Source organism: Bactrocera neohumeralis, chromosome 2 (genome assembly GCF_024586455.1).
Source record: "Bactrocera neohumeralis isolate Rockhampton chromosome 2, APGP_CSIRO_Bneo_wtdbg2-racon-allhic-juicebox.fasta_v2, whole genome shotgun sequence".
NCBI classification, from domain to species: domain Eukaryota; kingdom Metazoa; phylum Arthropoda; class Insecta; order Diptera; family Tephritidae; genus Bactrocera; species Bactrocera neohumeralis.
The window spans coordinates 82,185,215-82,210,667 of NC_065919.1; the positions used below are offsets into that span (position 1 = coordinate 82,185,215).

General features: G+C 35.5%; 1 protein-coding gene across 1 annotated transcript in view; it reads left to right on the forward strand.

Moving 5' to 3' along the window:
* The window catches only part of LOC126766044 (aminopeptidase N), a 37,217-nt gene that overhangs the window by 4,095 nt on the left and 7,669 nt on the right, over positions 1-25,453 (forward strand). The window lies entirely within an intron of this gene.

The following is a 25,453-nucleotide window of genomic DNA, read 5'->3' on the forward strand; positions in this document are numbered from 1 at the left end:
AGTATGCATGTACAGCATGACGTCGAACCTGTCCAACAATCTGGCGCTTGATGCACCAAAAATGAGCCGAAATGAAAATCAAAAATTCGGTGAACGCACTGAAGGCGGCTATCCCTGCCTAGGCTTAATAGATATTTGCATCAAAATACATGAAAATTAATTTTTTTTGTCGACACTTTGGGTCAAATTGGATAAAATTCCATTTGTCACAGTATGCTCTGTATTAATAAACCAAATACGAGTATTACCGAGGAACAAATACTAACATTATTGGCAAAATAAGGTAATAAGGCAAAATAGATTCGATCGATTATAACAATACGTACAAATTTTTTTTATTAATTAATTAAAAATTTTGAATTTTTTATTAATCTTTCTAAGCTATAATAGCCTCTCTAAAACAAAAAAAAATCTTACAAGAACTTGAATCCGATCGTTCAATTTATATGGCAGCTATATGCTATAGTGGTTCGATCTGATTTTAAATGTTCTCCGATGGCTGTTCAAAGTACAAAAAGTTCGATATTTCTAAAATCATACCCTTTATATAAATTTATAGAATAGTGCTAACATCCATGTGGTGTCATTAATTGATGCCAGATGTCCGGAAAGCCTAAAAAAAATGTGCTAAGAAATTTACCAAAAGCCGCAATTAATTATTGTTTTTATTGTTGTTTAGTTGAGTTTGAATATTTCGAACTTAATTGCTCAGAGGGTAATTATTTATTAGCACAATTAATTATTTGCAACAACATAAAACATCTCCAAGTGCTAACAATTAATAAAAAAGAACTTTTGTTATAAAAAGTGTGTAAATTCATACATACTTGTATGTACATACATATGTACATATGTTTAGGAAACAGTTATATAAAAATATGAATTTTGGCGCCCGAGTGCCTTAAGCGCATGACCATCAAGCTATTGGCCGTAGGTTCGACATCCCTCTGAGGTAAAATTTAATTTGATATGAAAAAGTTACTTAAGAATGGCTTAAGACCATTAAACTAGCTTCACAAAAAAGCGGCTATTACAAATTGGAGGCAAAGTTGGGTCAGTAATATCCGTACATATCTGGCTGGGAGGGTAAAACCTGGCAAGGTTTAAGGAAATGATCAACATCCCCTGATACAAATTCCGCCTCCTTGCCGCTCACTATGCAGGGCACTGAAAGCTCAGGAAGCACTTGTCCATGGAAGAGGAAATCCCAGAATACCTAATTGTGAATTGCCTAGCAATTTGCAGAATTTTTCAGGATGCTGGACCTTGGTGGCCATATATGATATAGGGGAAGGCACAATAGACCATAGGTCGCAGTGCAAAACCTCAAATTTACTATCTATCTATCTAAAAGATAATTTCGAAGCAAATGAGCTCCAGTGATAGACCCAATTTCACTTAGTTCTTTTTATACGCTGAACAGAAAATATTCAGTATCAATATACTTGTATGTAAATGATCAGCGCGATTTGGTCTTTTCCGCTAACTTTTGCAAACTGATCTATCCAACTCAAGTCTTACATGGAAACTTACATGGAACCCTTTTATATTTAACGAGATATCTTCCCGCATAGAATATTATCCAAGGCAGCGCTACAATCTTCGAAGAAATTGTTCAGATCGGACCACTATAGCATACAGCTGCCATAAAACTGATCGATCAAAATCTAGGAGAAGATTTTTTATACCCTTTTATGCCATTGCGAGTGCAGCTATAAAGGGTATTGCTGCCGAAGCTAACGTTTTTTTTCGTTTTAATTTATATCTCGTATGTTATATTATATGTTAGTATGGACGAGTATCGACTAAGTGTTAGACATAGAATTACTCTTACTTGTCGAAATGCGCGAATCGACTTTTTAGCGCTTTAAACTGGCAATAAATAACGAATTTTACGATTTCCCAGCTGCTGGCAGACATTCGATTTGTTTAATATATACTAATTGTAAATACAATTACTAATTATATGCAGCTTTCGTTGCTTGATTGTTTGGAGAGCACACAATGTATTTGACCAGTCAACAAAAGCGAAGAAAGAAAGCTTTAACCGAATCTCGGATGTGTATATACATATGTATATACATGTATATATGTATACGAGTACATATGTATATATGTATATATATTCGGTTATAGAAAACGTTAATTGCATGCACTATGTGAGCGTCAAATAAGCAGTTAGCGTTAAAACTGTTAATTTACAGCACCTTTTCTGTCGCTTGTTTACAGTTTGGTGAATAAATTACAAAAAAAAATTGCACTTTGATCATTATAACGAAACAATGGAGCTTCCTAATTAAAGCGGCTGCCTTCATTACCTAAAGTACTTTCTGTCCTAAGACTTTTTCATTCTCCCACATTGTAATTCGAAAGGTTATTAATTAAAGAAATGCGCTAGGTCTCTAGCTGAGATCACTTTTAGAAGACGATCAGGTTTTTGAGAACATTCAAATGTTGTAACCGGACTGCTAAGAGTTGTAGAATTGCAAAGATAATAATGATAAGCACATATTAACGGGTTGACAGTAGACTATGACCTTCATGTACCATAAGTTCTAGTAAAAAGAAGATCATTACATATTTACTAGCCAGCTTTAGTTATCTATACTACGCATTGTATAGCTATTTAGCCTTAGAAAGATAAAGCTTGTTACCAAGAAGACTTCTCAGACAGTTTTCTGATTGCTTGACTTAGTATTACTAGAGCATGCATCAAAAATGCACACGAACAAACACATCATACGTCAAACAGCGACAATATTCATGATTCACGCTCTGAAAGACCAATTGTTAGAAGTGTTAATAAAATAATGGAAATCGTCTAGACCGACCGTCTATGTTTCAAATGCCCATGAGCTAAAAATTAGATACGAAGGTAGCTCGATGTATAGGTGTCACACGAGTTAAGTTGCCTCATGAACCGAGTTTTCATCTGCGAATTGCTGTTGAATCACAACAAAATCTATCCATTCCGTTAGCAGACGGATACTGGTGATGAAATGTGGGTTATTTACTACAATGTCAAAAGAAAACGGTTGCGGTTGTATTGCGGTGAACCAGCGCAACCGATGGCCAAGCCAGGATTTACCCTCAAGAAAGTTTTTTTATGCTAAATAAAGCCAAAACTTAATTCGGGCTGTTGAAAATTTGACTGTCTAAAAGAAGCAATCACCCAGCGACGACCAGCTTTGACCAATAAGACCTCTCCAAAACGTACAACGTCACGCCGCACACCTCGATAGTAACGCGCCAGGAGCTCGGGAGCTTGGTTGAGAGATTGTTATAGCGGATTTTTCAATAGGGACGCTACAATAGTAGACCGACAGGGACAGCAAACGACGCCATATTTTTTCCTGCTCTTTTGACATTTCTCTTTAGTAAGGATTGCCATTTCATCATAGAAAGATATACGATCCAACAACGAGTCGAAATTATTAACATTTACACCAAAATTCGAAGTCAATTGACTCAACTTTAAGAACGCTACGTCCAATTTATGGTCATCATAATCGTCCTGGTCATCATAATAATTTATGGTCATCATAATCGTCCTGTCACATCAACAATTAAGCGTCTAGTGAAAAATTGGAATCCACAAAAACAGCACAAAATGTTCCCGTATCACTAAGGCAAAGAAGTGCCCGTAGTGTCGAGAATATGACTGCCGCTAGCGCATCAATTGAGGAAGACCCAAATCAGTCTCTCATACATCGAAAAGGTTTTGGCCAACATCCTTACAAGATCAAATTGATGCAAGAACTGAAGCCACCAGAATCGCCGTATGTTCGTGAATTGGGCTGAGCAACAACTTGAAAATTATCCGAATTTTCATCGAAAAATTATCTTCCGCGATGAGGCTAATTTCTGGCTGAATGGCTTCGTCTTCCCCTTATTGGTCAGGCAGCAATCTACACGTACTCCATGAGTCACCATTGCATCTAGAAGAAATTACGGTTTGGTGCGCGGCCGGCAGCTACCGCTCCATGATAACCGAATATTTTTGGCCCAATTCTGATGATGTGGATTTGAACAATATGTGTTTCCAACATGACGATGCAAAAAGCAACACAACGATTTTCGAAAATCGATTTATTGAAAACCAAGTTTGGTGAACGTATTATCTCATGAAATGGCCCAGCCAATTGGCCGCCTCGGTCGTACGATTTTACGCCATTAGACTGCTTCCTGTGGAGCTACGTCAATTCCATAGTCTATGTATACCAATAAGCCAGCGACGATTGATGAACTTCTTACGTATATCGAACGTGAAATTGCATCAGTATCGGCCGATTTATGCGTTGAAAATTGGGTTCAACGTTTGGACTTGTGCAAGCGTGCTCACTGCGTAAATCCGACTATTATAACCACGCTAGAAGAAACCTGCCACTTAATAGATTTCATTTTACTGGACCTAATATATATAGCATTATTATTTAATCAAAATTTCAAAAAATTAGCTCACTGGGTAATTAAACTATGTAATTTATGCGAATCTTAATAAATTAACATTTCCAAAAATACCTTTTTAGCACCAATTGCGGTTTAATAAACAATTAAGTAAACAAATCGAAAAAATTGAGATAGAATATTCAAATTGTACAAACAAAACAACAAGAAGTTAAGAAAAAACATTGCTTGATAACTTACTGAACGATTTGGTAATTTACATCTAATATAGGTAAATGATTGTATATATGTACATACAAAATATTATATATTCTATCTATAATATACATAGATTTCCATTTAGTACGCGTTAAGCTCTCAGTCAACACTCCAACCTACCCAAATACCCACCTTCAGTTGTGTGTAAGCAGATTTGTATGTGAGTTGTTCCGATTTGCAAGCATGGCTTCTCTGCGGGTCCACCAAAGTAAATGAAACAAAACGCCCCAAACTACACCGAAAACTCAATTAGAACATATGTGTGAATTAAAATGACAAATTTATGAACAGCGGTGCTCTGTATCTAACCGTCGGCCGCCAACGCGGTGCATTGCGCCAAGGCAAGAAACTCGTCGGAGAAGAAGAAAAAATATATAAATTAAATACAAAAAAAATTAAATGAAATAAAATCAAAACATTACAGGCGTGGCGGTGTCAACGAATTCGTGGAAGAAAATATCCGCATACAAGTGGCGCACATACATCTCTACACAGCGCTCTAGCTACCATATTATGACTGGATATACTGTGCGGTGTTTTGACTTGTCAGTGCTGTGCCAAATAATATTTTGACAATGCAAATTCGCATAATATTTTGTCGTATTTAAATATTTTCGTACTTCACGAGTCGGTTGCTCATTGGTGTCGGTGTTCTTCAGTAGTTAGCAGTTTCCATTTTAACTGGTTTAACCCCTAGCTATATGCAATACTTTTTTGCTTTACTCGTACAACTGATATTTATAGGTGGCATAAAACTTGTCAGATCCTTAAGGGGTTACATATGTAGATTTCCTCGGATAAAAAACAGCATGTTTTCAACAATTTTCTTTTTTCATATAAAACATTAAATATTTTATTAGAATTTTTTATTGTTACAAGCATACACTATTAATAAGGAAATTCTGAAATTTGTGGAAAAAAATATTTTTTCGGCCTTTGCGATGCCACTTCCCGACCCGTGACCCGTCGGAAAAAAGATGCGACTTCGTTGGCAGGTTAACTCCCTACATGATCATCTAAAGTGAAAAATACACGTGTTTTAAAACCTTAACTTAGAACTTGGACGAAGGAAAAAACTGAAAATTTTATTTTTGGCAGACATTTTTACAAATAAATTAAAATTTCAGTGAAAAAAATCTTTTGTCTAAGTCTTTAAGAATTGTATCTCAAAGATCTGTGTAAAATTTTATGTAGACTGTTTGAGTAGTTCTCGAGAAATCTTGCCAACCGACTTCAAAACCACAGTTTCGAGAAAAATTCGTTTAAAGGCGGCGTACTTACCCTAGCTAGCCTCGAGGGCACAAGTTCTCAAGGCCGTATCACCGAAAGTATTATTCGGATCAACTTGAAATTTTAGGACAATATTTTAGAGGTGTTGTAGAATTTAATAAGATAATAAAAAATTGATTTTTTGAAAGACATTAATTTCTAAACGGCTGAATAATTTCTATTTGTAACAAGTCTTCTAGCTCATCCGGAGCTCACCAAAATTAGGCGAGCTAGCACACAGCGAGATTTTTGACTAAGAAAAAAATTTAACTGATTTTGCTTTTGCCGCAAAAGCTCATTTACTATCGATTTACATAGTTTTCTCACCTCAGAGCAAGCCAAAATTATGAGCTTCCAGAAGTTCCAAAAGAATCGGTCAATGCTTTCGGAAAGCATAGCGTTAAGTTGCTACAATCAAGCTAAACATAATTTTTTGCAAATTTTTCCAAAAGACGATCAAATTAAATTTAATATTTTAAAATACAATTTAAGAATTTCCGTCATTAGATTACGAAATTAAAAAAAAAACGATATTTTTATTACATTCTCCATCATTAGATTAGGAAAATGAATGAAAAGCAAAAAAATATGAATATTTATCTACGAGTCTTCCCAAAAAACACCAATATGGATTACGTCACTTTTATTATAGAGGATCTCAATATCATGGACTCTCGATTCGGTAGTCCAAATTTAAGTAAAAAATTTAGTGTACATTAAAGCTCAAATCTTTTATTAAAAATTCCATTTAAATAATTTCTCTCCAGTTCAAAGTTAAAAAACTGAACAAAAAACTGCAAAATCGATTTGTGTTCTTTTCAAAAAAGATTCCTTCGAAATTCGTGCAAGCAAATCACGAAATACAAAAAATTTTGGCATTACTCATAATACAAAGATTTCATTATTCTTCTTTTGTCGTCTGCTTATGAATACTCTGTATAGCTGTAGCTGTGTATGTGTGCGCGTGTGTGCGTACTCACAAATAATTCACACTCTGGTCGTAATAAAACTGATAATTTAATCTTGCAAATCAATGTGTTCACCGCGGTGTGGGGGTAGCTGGGCGTAGCTGTGAATGAAATCGGCAGACAGACAAGAAGATAAAAGAACACACGCTAAATGACACAATTACTTGACCATTTGCTTTTTCACATGCGGTCCATTAGCCCACCGCACATTTACGGTTAGTGTGGCTGTGCAAAATTAAAGCATTACATAGTTTGAATTCCAGAAATATTTCATGCAGGCATAAATTTGGGTAAACAAGTTTTGTTCATAGCGCTGAGATTGGCGCGTAATTTCTTTTATAGCAAATTATGCGGGAAAAAATGTCACTAAAATGTGACATCTTGAATTTGAAGTAGCGAGGCGATTTTGGGCACTTTTGCTAATTTTATCTTAGACCGCAGCGATCTTCCTCCATTATTCAAAGGGAGGTAAGGGTAATTTTCCTATTTAAATTCTGCTTTCTTTTCAGCATACATTGTTTTCAGAATAGGATAGGATAGAGTTAGCAATTGATTACATGCTTATTCTATACCAAATTATTTCTTTTTGCAAAGTCCGCTTTACAAGTGGCCAACGACTTGAAACACTAAGTGGAACTTAATCTGAACTTGAAGTCGCTCCTGCAGCTATCATAAGCCACTACCAGAATAAGAATTTTCAATTCTAAATAGTTTTTATAAATGTGGGCGGGATGTCTTAACCGCTGTATGTGGTTTACTGAATTTTGAATCTACGAGAACTCAAAAATGATGCTCCGGCTTTTTCTTTACAACAACATAAGTTTAGCCTTAGGGTGCCCGCAGGTGGAGGCTCAAAACCGAGCTGATCGTAAATGCGGGAATGTCTGACCCAGTGTGGAGGACACTTAGTAAAATGCTATTGTTATACTATATGTTAAAGCAAGACTAACCCAATATTCTCAGTACTCGATAACTCTTTTTTGAAGCCGGAATGTATTTTACCTTGTCCTTTCTCAGCACTAGATCCATTTACTAGTATGGGAAGTAGAAATAAATGAAATTATAGCTTATACGAGTATACTGATGTGATTGATACTGCTTTCTACCGGCACCAGAATTATATGTTTGGTTTCCGTTTAGTAGGTAATGGCAAACCCCTGACCATGTTTCCACCAAGAACAAGCTTCTCGTAAAAACCACAAGCTATTCGGAATGGAAGAAAATAAATATTTGGCACTTACTTTTTGAAGATTATCTCTTTCAAATGTTGTCTCAGATGGTCCATCTGTTGAGTCCAATTTTCGATGACTCGCTGGAGTATTTCGACTAGTAACTGGCGAATGAGACGCGTGTTGTTTTCCTTCAAGGCCATAATCGGAACGGGATTGTCCGCATGGACTTTAGACTTTACATATCCCCACAGGAAAAAGTCTAACGGTGTGATATTACACGATCTCAGTGGTCAATCGACAGGCCAAAAACGTTAAATTAGCTGCTCACCAAAGTGTACTCTCTATAAATCTATTGGTTACGTTCTCACCTTCATCATTTTTGAATATATATGGACCGTAGATTCTACCGGACTACAAATCGCACCAAATTGTTGTTTTTTCTCAAAATGGCAGCTCTTGAATTTCTTCATTCCAAATGCGGCAAATTTTGCTTGTTTACATACCCATTGAGTAAAGAAAAGGGCCTCATCGCTGAACAAAATTTGGCTTTAAAATGTCGGATCTTCTAGGAACTTTACATTCGCTTTGGAAGGTAGAGCGGCTTCAGTTATTACACGTCAGTCGAAGATGCTGCGAACGGCGACTTTGCACGATGAAATGTCAAACAATACTGAACAAAAACAACATGTCAGCTTGACACGACTCACACGTGATCTGTCAAAAAAAGGGTATTGAAAAAAATACCTGTACTTGGATCACCCGTTATATACGGGGATGCTAAGTTCCGACATGTTGGTACGAAGGTAAGACATTTTCATTGAAAATCTTTGATCTTTGATTTTTGATTTGATTTTTACCAACATTTGGTGAATACTATCTATTCAATCGTAGACTTTCTAGGTTTGAAGTTACCTTGACAAGATCCAATATGCTTTGATGGTCGGTTTTAATTGTTCATAGAACACATTTCTAAGAACTTTTCATGGATATTTAGTAGTGATTCCACAATAACTGGCGCAGTTTTAGGCCTACAGTTTTCTTCCAGTATGAACTACAATTCATCTATCATTGATTTTGGAGAATGCTCAGATGTCTCAGTTTCGCAGGTTAGAAAAAAGATTTCTCCCCAATTTAGCTACGTGGATCATTCCTTTTAAGAATTTCGAGGCTCGCTTGTAATACTAGCTTCTTGAGACGTTTTTTAGTATTGGACATTGCCTTTTTAAGCACTTTATTAACAACACTACAAATCAGAAATACCGTTAAATAGCTGAGGTTATCAGTCACATTAACTATATGAAGTAAATCAAAAAGCTGTTTGAGTAATGAAAATCTATTAACAAAGCGGCAAAGCATGTGTCCAAAGGTGACAAGTGTATCCAAGCGGCATATGCTTGTAAACGTACGGTATGTGCATACATATGTAGGCAAATTCCAAAAACTGTTTTAATTGAAATCATTTCACTATGCCAATTTTAATTGCTTGTTTGCGAACACAGAAACACATGTCCGTTTTAATACACATATACATATGTATACATATATGTATACAAATGTACATATATCGTTCAGGTACTTTGACTTCTGCTTAATGCACGCTTTTTGAGCAGTTTTTGCTGCCAAGCGTTTTAAGTAGCCTGAGTAGCTGTCTGCTAGCCGAGTAATCACTGCTCAAGCGCCGGGAAGCCGGCGCTCATCAGCTCGTGCTAGTGACGCAAATCGCCACACCAAATACAGCAGAAAAAACAATATATTGCCCATATTAATGGATTCAAAAGTGTATTATTAATTACAGTACATATAAACATACAAACATACATTTGATTTTCCATATTTTTTATGCATCTGAAATGCCGGCTGTGATTGCTTACTGAAAAAACACATTTCGTTCTTTAATCAACAAAAAATCAAATGTGTAAATAAAAAAATAAATCAAGTCAAAAGTGATTACTTGTATTTGTATATACAAATCTGTGGCGTTGCCGTATAGCAGGATTTAATGCCTATGCATTTGTTTATTTGCATGTAGTTTAAATACTTGCACAGCTGTTAATCGTTAACAAGAAGTGGAATGTATTTGAAATGGATCGTTTTCACTAATTGCTCTTAGAAAGCTTATCGTGTCAATATTTATTTATTTTGTACAAGTGTACTTAAGTGTACAATTTAAGGCCTAAGTAATACAAATGTTAAACATTTTTCAATCTACTTAAAGTTTATTGCTTTTAATTTCTTAAATTTTTATTTAATTTTAAATCAATTAAAATTTTCATTTAATTTCGTAAAAGATGAGGCTTTTGTATTTTATTTAATTTTTTTCGACCATACACTATATAAGTACATACATTCATATGTATGGTATATTAGAGCAAGTGGATTTTTTTCTATAAAATCCCGTATGTTGGCAATGCTCTACAAATCATTCTGAACAACTTTGCCTAAGAGACTATGGGTCTAAAACTGGTTTCGGCCCAGTTATTTTTAAGGCGAAGTTTGCCATCTCCTGGTGTTATACTTTCACTGCCCTTCAGCAGGCTGGAGATGTGTTCCTTCCATAATTTTAGTATATTCTGGCCATCAGTCATTAGATCACCTCGTGCCACAGTTCCTTTATACCGAGTTACTGATGTGTGCTCACAGAGAGCAGAAGTGCAAATCGAGCAAAAATCGTTCAGCTGTCTGTTGTGATTGCATTTAGTATTGCTGCACAGAGGCGGCTGCGTATCTTCGCTGCAAGAAGATAGTGGTCCAAGTCATTGCTAGGACCTCGGAGCGTACGCATGTGTAAAACACTGGAGACGTTTCTTCCGTCTATCACAACATGATCGATTTGGTTGATGGCTTTTCGATCCAGAGACAGCCAGGTAGCTTGATGAAATTTTCTATGCTGGAATCTAGTACTACAGATAATCATATTACGAGTTTCGGGAAGTCGATGAGCATCAACGCATTTGGGGATGCTTCATCATGGAGGCTGAATTTACCGACCGTTGTGTGGAAAGATACCTTCTTTGCTCATCCTGGCGTTAAAGTCGCCTAGCCCGATATTGATATCCTGGCGGGGGCAGCTTGCATAGGTGCACTCCAAGTGCTTATAGAATAATTCATTGGGCACATCGTCCTTCTCTTACGTCGGTGCGTGGGTGCAGATCAGATATGTTGAAGAACTTTGCTTTGATGCGAATTATAGCTAGACGCTCATTTACCGGGGTGAATGCCAGGACTCGACGACGGAGTTTCTCTTGAATCCCACACCGAATGTTCGCTCCTTTATATGACCACTGTAGTAAATGCACAAGGACCTACTCGTATCAATCTTTATCCCGTCCATCGCACTTCTTGAACGGCGATGACGTAAGCTTTTACTCTTACGAGGACGTCAACCAGCTGGGCAGTGGCACTTTCCAAATTAAAAGACGGGACATTCAAGGTGCATGCCCTTAAATAGCAATCCTTAATACGTTCACAGTGGTCGTCAACAAAAGAGGGGTATCTCACCCGAGCTCAAAAGAGATCCTTGAGAGAGGAAGGTGATTCTAAGACCTCATGCTATCTAAAATTAAATAAAGAGCGGTGGCATAAACTAAATAAGTCTTGTTAATAAACTATTCACGATTTTAGCTTTATATCACTTTATCAAAAGTTCCGAGTAGCATCGTCAAAGTTAGCCATACGCACTGGAGTTCACATATTGGCTATGTGAATTATGGTTAGTTAAGATATTTCACGATTTTTGGACGCATGGGTGCTTGATTTGTGTACTGAAGAGGAACAAAATGATGTGAAATTTTAACTGTCTAAAAAATACGATTTTAGCGAACTACTGTATTAATTGTTTTACAATTTAAGTTTATATTTATACCAAAAAACATTTTTGAAAACAAAAATATAATTTAATAAAGACGCTAAAGAAGGTCCACCACTGCTGCAGTGATACCGAATTATATATTATATTTTTTCATTTAATACAAAGAGTGCACAAAAATATTAAAATTTTTGAAAACCCTTGACCTAATCTCTTCAGACTGGTTCTGACTTGGAAAATCGTTTTTAAGTGAGCAGCTCGAATAATTAGCTTATCTCAAAGCCAGAGTAAATCTGTCCGAAATTCAACTGAGGTGCCTCTACTCTCCTTCATTTGATTGCATTTATGGTTGCTCCCATGTTTGCAAACCACATTTGAGTAGACATAAACGCGTACTCGTACATACATATTTATGTACATATGTACATATCTATATATGAATGTATTCATAATTCGAAACGTGCGCCATCCACTTTAACGAGCGTCTCTACTAAATGCGTTGGAATAAATATTTGCAGCGTCAAGCAACCGCATACACCACCGCACATACATTGGAATGTACACACATTCAAGCATGCGTTTTAATACAAACTGTCAACGTTGCGAACAAATTGAAGTGATGCGCTGCGTTCATCACAGTGTTGTGATGCGATGCGTGTGCCAATGTCATGAAATTGGTGGGAAACTTTACAATTCAATCGAGGGTGCTGTGGAATTTAGCTGCCCATTATTCGGATTATTCATCGATGTTTTATAACCATAAACGATAATGGCCACTATGTGATGTGAACTAATAATCAGGGACACACGCACACATACATACATTCTTGCACCAACTTTGTGTGATTTTGAACGTTGACATTGTGTCTATGTACCCAGCGTGTGTGTATGTGTGTAATACGTGTTTGTGGAAGTGTGTCTGGTGCAAACAGTGCCGTGCAACTTCAGCATCCAAATGTTGTACAAGTGAATGTATGTACATATGTATGTGTGTGATTTCGTGCCCGAGATGCTGACCTACGGCTAAAACTTGTCTAGTGTCCGCTGCAGCAATCGCTATCAAAACAATAACAATTGTCAATATGTGTGTATGTGCTCTTTGCTATGCAAGCAGCGTTAATCGCGCAAACACACACATACATACACACATTTCGCATTCACATACATACATACATATGCATTTTGAATTCTGTATCAAAATTCTCAATGAGGCATCAATGAATGGAAATGGAGCAATTCACTGTTGTTTTCGATCGTTTTTCAAATCGCTTACACACATTCATGCCGCATTTGTTTTTAGCAATTTATGCAGTGCGAGATGCATTATAAAATAATTATTATAATATTTTCAAGTTTATGCAAATTTTCTTTAATTATTATAAGTTTGGGAAATATTATTTTCACAACCAAAGGTTTGAACTCTAATGCTGCAAGAGGACCGTAATGCCTCAGAAAGACTAGACTTTTCAGAACCAGTTGGTTCGGTTGTTCCACTGAACACGGCGTATACGCAACTTCAAATGTGTTTATACCCTGAACAGTGTAATTTGCCAAAAAGTTTGTAATACCCAGCAGGAAACGTGGGGAATGCTATGTCATTTATATACTTACATACATTTAAATAAACAACCTCCAACGCAACTATCGCAATGAACGTATAATTATACTCAGCGACAGTCAATCGGCAATTAAAGCGTTCTCTGCGTAAGAGATCAAATCGCTATTGGTGCAGGAGTGTATAGAACGGCTGAACAGTATATCAGATCGTAATCAAGTGCACCTTATCTGGATGCCCGGTCACAAAGGTATAACTTAGTCTTTCATTGCGGTTAGTCCTCATATCTTAAAGGTAGGTGAATCAGTAAATTTTTTTGAAATACAGCCTCGCGTTAACGTCTATGAAACAATGCTTCCGACTAACATGATGTCATAAAGCGTATTATTACTGGCGATGAGTCTTGTATCTATGCTTACGACCCGAAAACAGACGATCAATCGGCTGAATATCGCGCCAAAGGTGGACCGAAGCCGAAAACATCACGTCAAAGCAGGTCAGACAGTTTTCTTCGATTATGGAGGTGTGGTGCACTCCGGATTCCTTCCGACCAGGCAAACTGCCAACAAGGAATACTATTTGAGTGTTATGCGTCGTTCGCGCGAAGCTATTCGTAAAAAGAGGCCGCAATTACGGGTCGACAACTCTTGGTTTTTGTGTCATGAGTTTTTCGCCAAATTTTCAACCAATATCGTGCCGCCAGCACCGTATTTCCCTCATTTAGCTCCATGTGACTTTTGACTATTCAGCAAAGTCAAAAAATCGCTCTGAGAAAATCATGTTTAGTCAACGGAAGACATTAAACCTGAATCGTTGCACGCATTGAAGGTTTTTCCGGAAATTGACTTTAACAACTCTTTCGAGTATTGATAAAAACTTTTGTAAGAGTGCGTTGGAGCCAAGTGGGAATTTTTTTAAGAGGGACAACATAGATTTTAAAGAATAAATTCAGAATTTTTAAGGGGGTACTCTTGACTAGGATTTTGAAAAAAAAAATCGATTTTTTTTTGGATATCTTGAAAGTTTGGACTTTCAAAAATATGACCTTGGAAGGATTTTTCAAAATTCGACTTATTTTCGGAGATACAGCCGATTTTGTGACGTGGCGTCCGTGTTCACTAGAATTGTCTCCTAAACTTTAAACGCGTTTTTCTCAAAACTGACTTTTTCGGAACGATACCCACGATTTCTCAGGTTCTACTGGACCGATTTACTTGAAATTTTTATAGAGTCTTCTTTATAAGCTTGTCTATGGTTGGAACTAGCCCCATCCCCAAAGTTTTATTTTTTTCGTGATCCAAAAAAACTTTTTTTTCAGGCAGTCGCCATTCTGTGAAAAAAATTTTTTCCCACTTTTCCGTAGTTCCGGCCATTGCGAGATTATTCTAGATTAATAATCTTTTTTTTTGTTTTGGTTTCAGGTAACTAGGAGGGTGGGTATGGTCACGTGGAAATTTTTAGAGACCCCCCACTTCGTCAGCTCATAATTTTTGAAATTTTTACTTTTTTAAGTTTTTAAGTTTTTAATTTTTTTCTGTACTCTTCTAAAATTAACAAATAACTAATAAAAAAATGGATAGTAAAATATTAATTGCCTTTTTTTACGACACTTTAAAAATTACCTGAAATTCATGCTTCTAGACCAGAATACCCCCTTATGTCATGCACGAAGTCTAACTATTTTTATACTCTCGCAACAATGTTGCTAAGGAGAGTATTATAGTTTTGTTCACATAACGGTTGTTTGTAAGTCCTAAAACTAAAAGAGTCAGATATAGGGTTATATATACCAAAGTGATCAGGGTGACGAGTAGAGTCGAAATCCGGATGTCTGTCTGTCCGTCTGTCCGTCCGTCTGTCCGTGCAAGCTATAACTTGAGTAAAAATTGAGATATCATGATGAAACTTGGTACACGTATTTCTTGGCTCCATAAGAAGGTTAAGTTCGAAGATGGGCAAAATTGGCCCACTGCCACGCCCACAAAATGGCAAAACCCGAAAACCTATAAAGTGTCGTAACTAAGCCATAAATAAAGATATTAAAGTGAAATTTGGCACAAAGGATCGCATTAGGGAGGGGCATATTTGGACGTAATTTTTTTGGAAAAGTGGGCATGGCCCCGCCCCCTACTAAGTTTTTTGTACATATCTCGGAAACTACTATAGCTATGTCAACCAAACTCTATAGAGTCGTTCAGGCATTTCCATATACAGTTCAAAAATGGAAGAAATCGGATAATAACCACGCCCACCTCCCATACAAAGGTTATGTTGAAAATCACTAAAAGTGCGTTAATCGACTAACAAAAAACGTCAGAAACACTAAATTTTACGGAAGAAATGGCAGAAGGAAGCTGCACCCAGGCTTTTTTTAAAAATTGAAAATGGGCGTGGCCTCGCCCACTTATGGACCAAAAACCATATCTCAGGAACTACTAGACCGATTTCAATGAAATTCGGTATATAATATTTTCTTAACACCCTGATGACATGTACGAAATATGGGTGAAATCGGTTCACAACCACGCCTTCTTCCAACATAACGCTATTTTGAATTCCATTTGATGCCTTCTCTGTATAATATATACATTAGGAACCAATGATGATAGCGGAATAAAACTTTACACAAATACGGTATTTGAAAAATATGTAAATGACGGATAATGAAATCTCGATTATCACTTTATCATGCGAGAGTATAAAATGTTTGGTGACACCCGAACTTAGCCCTTCCTTACTTGTTTTCTCATAGTCGTACTTAGAAAGATTTTCTTTGAGCTGTATATCAATCAATTCACCAAGCGAAAAAAATTTTCGATTTTTCACCCACTCTAATATATTCCAAATAAATATCTGCATCATATCAACGCAACTTTTTTTTTGTAAAAATAATTTTTTTTAATTTTGTCTTTTGTAATCCACTTCAAATTATAAAGCGCTGTACGATTTGAAAAATGCTCTGCTATTGGGAGACGTTTAATACAAATTGTATGACCATGAGAATTTTTGACAGTTCTTTGACGCACGATGCTTCAATTCAGGGTTAAAATTATTTGTAGATATGAGCAATGAATGAAACCATAACACCAGTAGATACAAAATACTTTTTATATTACTCTTGATGGACAGAAGACTTAATAAAAGCTATCCACTTGACATTTGTAATACATTAGATTTAAGGAATACCATATTCCAGCAGCATTTAGAGAGTGTGGAATTTAGTTAACTACAAAAATTGTGGCTTCTGCAAAAATATTTGTTGTTTGGCGAAGTTGTTGACCGATTGCGACTTCAGTGCCACAGTCATATCTACGCAATCGGAACGAATCCCAATTTCTATAAAGCCAAGATGTGACAACTTGACAGCATAATATGTCAGTTCCTAAGGTATAAAGTTAACTTGAAAGACGGGGATCCTACTATAAAAAGTAAAGTTATTTGAAATGAAAATACATGGAAAGTAGGGGAATTGCGATTCATGTTTGACCATTTGTAAATTGATTGAAATATGTCAGGTTTGAAATTTCTTTTAAAAATGGCCATTGCACTTGAAAGACGGGGATCCTACTATAAAAAGTGTTTTTATAAAATTTTAAAAAGGAGTTGCCAAAAAACTGTAATTTTTTGTAAACGAAGCTTTATTTCGACATACTATATATGTAAGTATATGTATTCAATTAGTAATTTAGCTAAGCTGATATGATTTGAAATGAAAATACATGGAAAGTAGGGCAAGTTGCGATTCGTTTTTGACCATTTGTAAATTGATTGAAATATGTCAGGTTTGAAATTTCTTTTAAAAATGGCCATTGCATGTCTGAAAAATGTAAAAATGCTACATCGTACACCACTGGCACTAGCAACAGTTCTTAAAATGAATTTATTAATTAAATTAAGTAAAAAACTCACAAATATATACATAGATAAAAAAAAACAAACAAATCCGAAAAATAAATTTAAAGAAAAAAAATATAATTCTTTGGGAGCAAGACGCCTGCCGAAGCCGGCAATATTTTATTAACAAAAAAAAATATTTTGGGACAAAAGGTTTAAGATTCATACCAGGCAAAATATTGATACCGGCAAAATAAAACAAAAAAATAATGGAAAAATATATAAAATAAATATAAATATATATATGTAAATCAAAATATAAAAATTCAAAATTTATATTACTTTGAACAAAAAAGTCTTAAGGCACCAGCCGAAGAAAGTACCAGCAATACTAAAAATAAAAAATACTTTAAAATTGTGGAACAAAAAGTTCTTTTATAACATTTGAATATTTGAAACTACATTGTAGAAACGTTTGTTTTTCATTCAAACAATCGATTATTTGAACATACATAGTTATGTATGTACATATGTATGTATGTATGTACATATGTATGTATGTATGCATATATATTTACCTAACCTATGCATAAATGTTGACCCGTATACCATATATGGTAGACTAGAAAAAAACTTGCAACCCACATTACTTTCCAACCATATGGTGACCTATTTTCAGTTAAATGTAAACAAACCCGACCTTGAACACTCGTACTTCTTTGAATGCCAACAAAATCGTTCTAATGGAGTTGATGTGAAATATGTTTGTATGGCGAAGCAAACGACAGAGGTCCCACGTAACAAAAAGTTTAAAATTTTGTGAAATAACGGTGCAGTTATTTTAATTTTAATTTTTAATTAAGAATTTAAAATTGTCGATTTAAACCCAATATATTTATAATAAGTTTGCTACACATACATATGTACGTTCGCTTATATGTGTTTGTATGTATGTATGTATGTGCTTCTGTTTACAACAATGTACACAGAATTTAACGCATAAAACGCTTTCACTACAACAAACTTCGCCGTAAGCTCATGTGTCACCGAATACTTCCGTTCGCAGTGAAAATCACATCACAAGGATATATGTAGTTATATGTATGTATATCAATGCTTATACGTACACATGTATGTGTGTGTGTTTGAGTGTAGTTCACATTTAACATTGGTGACATTCGATTCATTGCTGCGGGCGGTCTGGTGAATTGTCAAAGGGATTATTTCAACGCTTTACACAAACAAATGGGTGTATATGTGTGGCATATGTACATACGTATGTATGTGTACACTATGTTGATATTAAGGATTTGCTGACTAAATATTCAAACTTTTTCATAATTTTTTTTTTTTTTTTGATGATTTCAAAATTCAAATTCAAACGCAGAGCAGAAGTTTAAATTTAAAGTTTTCCGAATCTTTTTCAAACAGACAGTCAAAACAATTTAGAATGTTGAAAATTTAATAAAAATAAAAGTTTAATAAAATTTAATATACATTAGGGTGGTCCAAAAAAACGATTTTTTTTCGCTTCGTGTTCTGAAAAATTGGTTGATAGACACCTCTGAAAAATGCTCTTCAAGTATGAGCTCTAAGTGTTCTCCACCTACCGGGATTCTATTTTTTTTCTTTTTTCTTCTTGTTATGAGTTAGAAAAATTTGTATGTCGCTTCCAAATACTTCAAAAAATATTTGGTTTTGTGGATTTTGTAGGAAATTAAATGCTCTTCAAAGAAAATCTATGATTTGATTTGTTCATAAACCTAACCATTTAAAAAATATTAACGGTGAAAAATTTATTATTTTAAAGAAAAGGGTTATAACCTTATTTAAATTTATTATTTATTAAAATTATTTTCTTATGAACTTTATAACTAAATGTGAAAAAGTCCTTTTAAATTGCTAAGCTCAAAGTCTTGTAGGGAACTCTTCATAGTATCAAGCAAAAATAAAAGAAAACATTCGGTTTTTTTACCCACCCTAATATGCATAATTATAAAATATTTTATTAGGTATACAACGAAATTAACGCTGATACAAAAAAATAAATACTCATGCACTTATACATATGTATGTACATACATACATATCAAGTAAACTTATCCACTTGCACTAATACGCCATCAACATAAAAAAAATTGTGGCAAATGAAATCGATATTCACATATAAATACCCTTAGTTCTTTAAGACGTTTAGATTTACCCATATTCAGCTTTACATGTGGAAAAGAACACTCTTATGTTTAATATTTGCATGCCACACAAGTTCAATGAAAGTTCCTGCAGGAAGAGCATGAAGAAACTTAATACGCTCATTTAGTTTTGTGAGTAAAGTAATTGAAAATTGAATTTCACATCCTTTGGTTTTGTCACGCACTGCGGTTGAAGCGGTGTGCCAATAAAAATACTTCTTCCTGCACTTAATTAGAAGAACAAATATGCTTTAGGGTTACATTACAGTCATACGAAGGCAGTACGATGATTCAGCTTGTGTTTTTGATTTTGCGTTGTATTCTTGGTCACTGTTTGTGGCAGTAATCGTCCTTCAAATCAGTGCGTATGTTATGATTATGATACGATGAGTAATCATTATATTTAAAGGATTTTATCTACTTTTGAATTTCAATAATTCGTTTTTTTTTTATTTGCATCGAATTTACATAGGTATGTATGTATATAGTATGTCAGAATATTTTCTGAAAATTTGAAGTTGATCAATAATCGATATATATTGACAGGCTAATAGTTTTGGAGATATGAGCTATAAGTTTGATTGGGATGAGGTCATGAATAATCGCACTTGGACTGCTAGAGATGTTTGTACGTTGTTATGCCCAGAAGTCCTTAGGGCTGCCACAAATTTATTGAAATTCGTAAAACGTATGGCAATCGAGGTGCATCAACCTTAGTCTGGCGAAAGCTAGACTGTGCAGGAGAAAGAATTTATGTGAACTTTGTATAAGCAAACATAAATAACGCATATGCATAAACGTTTCCACCTCAACTTCCTTATTGACAAGTTGCGTCCTCTAAAAGCTTGCCGCGGTGGTACCAAGGGAACAGTGTCCAATACGCCTACATATCATCTCTGCTATGTGAGCTTTGCTAAGAGCTAGCAGTTCAATGGATCTTTTATGTTCCACACTGAACCAGATAGTTTTCTCGGGCGAAACTCATAAATCCAGCGCCCGAATGCATAAGGGCAGGGCAATCCCTGCTGGTTCCCAACCTGATGAAGTTTGGATATACATAAGTGCCTTTTCTTGCCACTCAACTCCGAAAGGCACCCATTCAAGTTAAATATGGAAGCAGTTTGATGTTACTGCTGTGAGGTCTGCTAGTGAGCTAATGAGATACTAGCGTATTTGTAAGAATTTTTAAGCCTAATGTAATCGACAATCGACTTGAAAAGTTTACGTGATCTTCTTAGACATATTTGTCAGGTATTAATCGAAGGAATAAGATTGTTATAACGGGCGATTCAAGTTGAGCGTTAGTCGTGTCAAACTGTCATGTTATATTGGTTCAGCATTGCTTGGCAGTTTACAAATTGTTCAACTTTATTACTAAAATTCACGTACTATAAAGAATGTTTTTCGCGCGCTACGCTCAACTGAAGCCGCTCGGCCTCGCTTCGCTCTATGGCCTCTTGAAATGTTCCAAGAAGATCTAACATTTGCGAGGAAAATTTTTTTCCGCGCTGAATCGCATTTCTGGCTCAATGAATATGTAAACAAAAAATTGTCGAATTTGGAAAGAAGAGCAACCTGAAGAGATACAAGATCTGTCATTTCATTAAGAAAAAACAACGGTTTGGTGTGGTTTGTGGGGCGGTGGAATCATCGTTTCATATTTCTTCAAAAATGATGCCGTTGAGAACGTAACCGTCAATGGCGACCGTTATGATAACCGACTATTTGAAGTTATGAAATTGAAGCTCGTGATCTCGGTGACATTTGGTTTCAACAGTCAATGGATTTATTGAAAGACGACTTCGGTAAGCAGATAATTTCACCTTTTGGGCCGGTCGATTGGCTACGAAGATCGTAGGATATCACACCGTTAGACTTTTCCTGTGGGGATATGTAAAGACTAAAGTCTATGCGGACAATCCCGCTTTGATTCAGATCTTGAAGCAAAACATCACGCGTGTCGTTCGCCAGTTACCACTGGAAATGCTCGAACGAGTCATCGAAAATTTGACACAATGGATGGACAATCTGCGTCGTGGCCGCAGATTTGAAAAAGATAATCTTCAAAAAGTAAATGCCAAAGAATGTTATTTCGAATGTTAATAAACATTCCCCATTAAATTTGAAGCTTTTGATTTTTTTCTTTAAAAAAGTAGGGAACCTCCAAATGAATCACCCTTTAAATGTCTGGGTCAATCTCGTTTTCGAAAAGCACTGAGTAATTCTTTTAACAATTGAAAAATGACATTTGAAATGATATTATGATATAAAACCTACCTTTCACCTAAACTTGAAAGGACTAAAAATCATGTACCTGAAATTGCCCATCTGGGTTTGAATCATCGCACGTGCTCAGCGATTACTCACGAACAGTTGGCATGAGAGAGTGCACGCACGTTCGAGCGTTAAGTGTATTTAGTGACTTGAAGTGTGAACTGTCGTGCGTCAATTTCACATCTTCGAACAAATATTTAATCGATTGCATCTATTATTGTAGTTAAAGTAAATAACAAACAATAACTGTGCCTAATTATACTATCTCATGAATATTCATTATTTAGTCAAAACTATTTAGAATAGAATTTAAAATGTCAACTGCGACAGAGTGATGACTAGACGAGTAATTTAATTTTTGAACTAAATGTCAGGGCTGTTAATTAGATCAATTAATCTAGTATAAGGTACATGGTACACATATGTATGTACATATATGCATAAGTATGTATTCGCTTAAATATGACGTCTTTGTCGACATTCAATGGGATATGTCCAATTAAGCGTTGGGTCAGAGTCGTGCCATTGATGTCGATTAATAATGCCAGAAATTGCTCAAATACACACATGCTTGTATGTATGTATGTGTAATTCATTCTAAATGTGACAATATTCATTCATAATTTTCGGTAGCAATAAAAATGTATATACATACATATGTAGGTGTGTATATATACATATTTATTTTATGACATGCTGATTAAAATGCATTAACAAGTATAAATTTAAATTTATGCCTACACATACATACAAACATTGTATGTGCTAAAGTACGTGCGTCCGAATAACTTATTTTGTAATATTTACAATTTGCATAAATATTTTTGTTTATGACATAACATCGAGTCAAGTGCATTGATAAGAAAATAGGATCCCTAGGGGTTCATCTCTTATATATGAGCACTGACGAAAACATCGAAAAAGTCTACAGAACAATTTTGGATAACCGTAAAGGAAAGTTGTTCGAGTGTCTGCTAGGACATTATGAGGGCCGATTTCTCAATATCTAGTTTGCAGCGATCTGTCAATTAAGTTCTGGTTAAAAAAGTGCTTTACCGAAGGAAGTAGACTTGGTGTCAAAAATTAGTCAAAGCGATGGAAAAATCCAGCAAATTGCTTTCGCATCCAGCGTATTCTCTGGGTCTGGCCCCGAACGACTATTTTCTGTTCTCAGATTTTAAAAGAATGCTTGCTGCGAAGAAATTTTCGTCGTATGAAAAGGTGGTGATCGCCGAAACTGAGGCATATTTTTAAGCAAAGGACTACTAGAAAAATGGTACAGAAAAGTTGGAGGACCGCTATAATCGGTGTATCACGGGGTATCAAGAAAACGAATTTTTCCAGAAAAATGTGTTTCACTATAGTAGGTTGGGGACTTTTCAATTAACCTTTTACAATCATAAAAGGAACACTTGGAAATTCCAGGTGTAAATATTCAAGTGTAGCCAGGTCCTTTTCCATCTAGTCTGTCCAACGGATCGGACGTCTTCCACTTCCTCAGCTTCCCCCGGCGGGTACTGCGTCTAATACCCGTAGAGCTGGAGTGTTTCCATCAATTCGGATGACATGACCTTGCCAACCTAGCCTCGTTGAACTATGTATATCAATGTCGTCGTATATCTTGTACAGCTCATTGTTCGCATAGGCCTATAAATCTTCCGCAGAACCTTTCTCTCGAAATCTCATTGTCCATGCGACAGCACCATATAGCAGGACGGGGATGATAAGTGACTTGTAGAGTTTGGTTTTTGTTCGCCGAAAGAACACTTTACTTCTCAATTGCCTATGTACTCAGTCCGAGGTAGCACCTGTTGGCAAAAGTTATTCTGCGTTAAATTTCAAGGCTAACGCCAACAATATTAATGCTGGTTGCAAGATAGACGAAGTTATCTACGACTTCGACCTTATGACTGTCAGCAGTGACGTTGGAGCCAAGTCGCGAGTGCGATGACAGTTTACTGACAGGAGATATTTCGTCTCGCCCTCATTCACTACCAGACCCATGTGTTCTTATTTAGCATATTTCCACAAATAATTTTTTCTTTACTTATATTTAAGTAAAATCTTTTAATTATAGTGAATAAATTCTAACAGCTGTCAAACTACTCGTTTTGACTTTCAATACGCTATTCAAAGAAAAAAGGCGTAGCCGCCTAACATTTCACATATCTACGCGAAAATCAGAGGGTAAATATGTGAGTCATGATCAAGGTCGCTTAAATGATCATACACATTTTAAAATACAGTTTACAGAGTTAGAGTTTTCATGCATATACAAGTAATACCTGTAGGGGCTTGAAAGCGCTTAACCTATGTAATTATAATTCAAATTCCGAACACTTTCACACACACGATAATGCAAATTTGTTGAGTGCATGCCATGTGACAAAGGCATTATGTGCTCGTATACTAAATAAGAATAATGGCAATTAAGCCTAATTTTTTGATAGAATTACAATGCTTGTTAGTATTTTTTTAATATTCGTTGCAATAATTTACTGCGACATTAATAGGTGTAATTATTTGTATATACATACATATAAATATACTCAGTTGTAATTAAAAGAAAATCCCATTTTACTAATTTTACTTTTCTGTTAATATTTTGCAAAAAAAAAATTAACTAATAATAATAATTTTGTGATTCTATCTCAGCGCCATAGCCTGGCGTGTCGCCTACCTTCAGTAATTTTAGTAATTCGTGCTACAAAACTGTGAAATAATTTGTCGGAAATATGAAACACATACGCTTGTGCTATTTTTAGTATGAACCGTTAGATCTCCAACAATTTATATAGCATATTTCTCATAAACCGCTAAAAAACTTTCGAAAACCATATCGATGTTGATGAGATACGTATAAAGGTTAAGCAGGTTAATGCGATCCGTAAGAACAGGAGAGAATAAAGAATAAAAATTTAGTGAAAAATAATCTCTACTGTCCCGAAATTATACTTACCAAGTGGGGAACTTCATTGTTAGTTGTAGATGTCATAACCTCCAACTTTGGTAACAGATGCCTTTAGGTAAAAGTAACCTCAGATAACCGAAACTACGAAAATTAGTTTTATATTGAAGAAACTCTGAACTTAGTTTAAATTTTAGTGAAGCGAAACTTTACAATATTTTTAGTGAGAAGAGGTGTTATATCATCATAAGTAATAAAAAAAAGCTTTTGAGCCGAGCTATAGGAAAATCTGTATATATTAAACTCTGTATTTTGAATGCTGAACATCTAAATGCGCAATTAACAAGAGTTTAAGTTGTTCTATCAAACATATTTTTCTAAACTCTGTAAACTCTCATCAAACACAGAAATTCTAAATTCTAAATACCATTTGAGACATTCGGTAAGTCCAATTTCCGATGACTCATTCGAGCATTTCGACTGGTAACTGGCGAATGACACGCGTGATATTTTGCTGCAAGGCCTGAATCGAAGCGGAATTGTCCGCATAGACTTTAGACAGGAAAAAGTTTAACGGTGTGATATCATATGATATTGGTGGCCAATTGCCAGGCCCAAAACGTGAAATTATCTAGCGCCGTCTTGTTGAAACCAAATGTCACCGAGATCACTAGCTTCAATTTCAGGCAGCATATAGTCGGTTATCTTGGCGCGATAACGGTCGCCATTTATCTCACTGTCATACTTTCTGAGGAAATATGGACAAACCCACAAAACCTTTTTTTTTCTGGACGAAATGACGGCTCTTGAA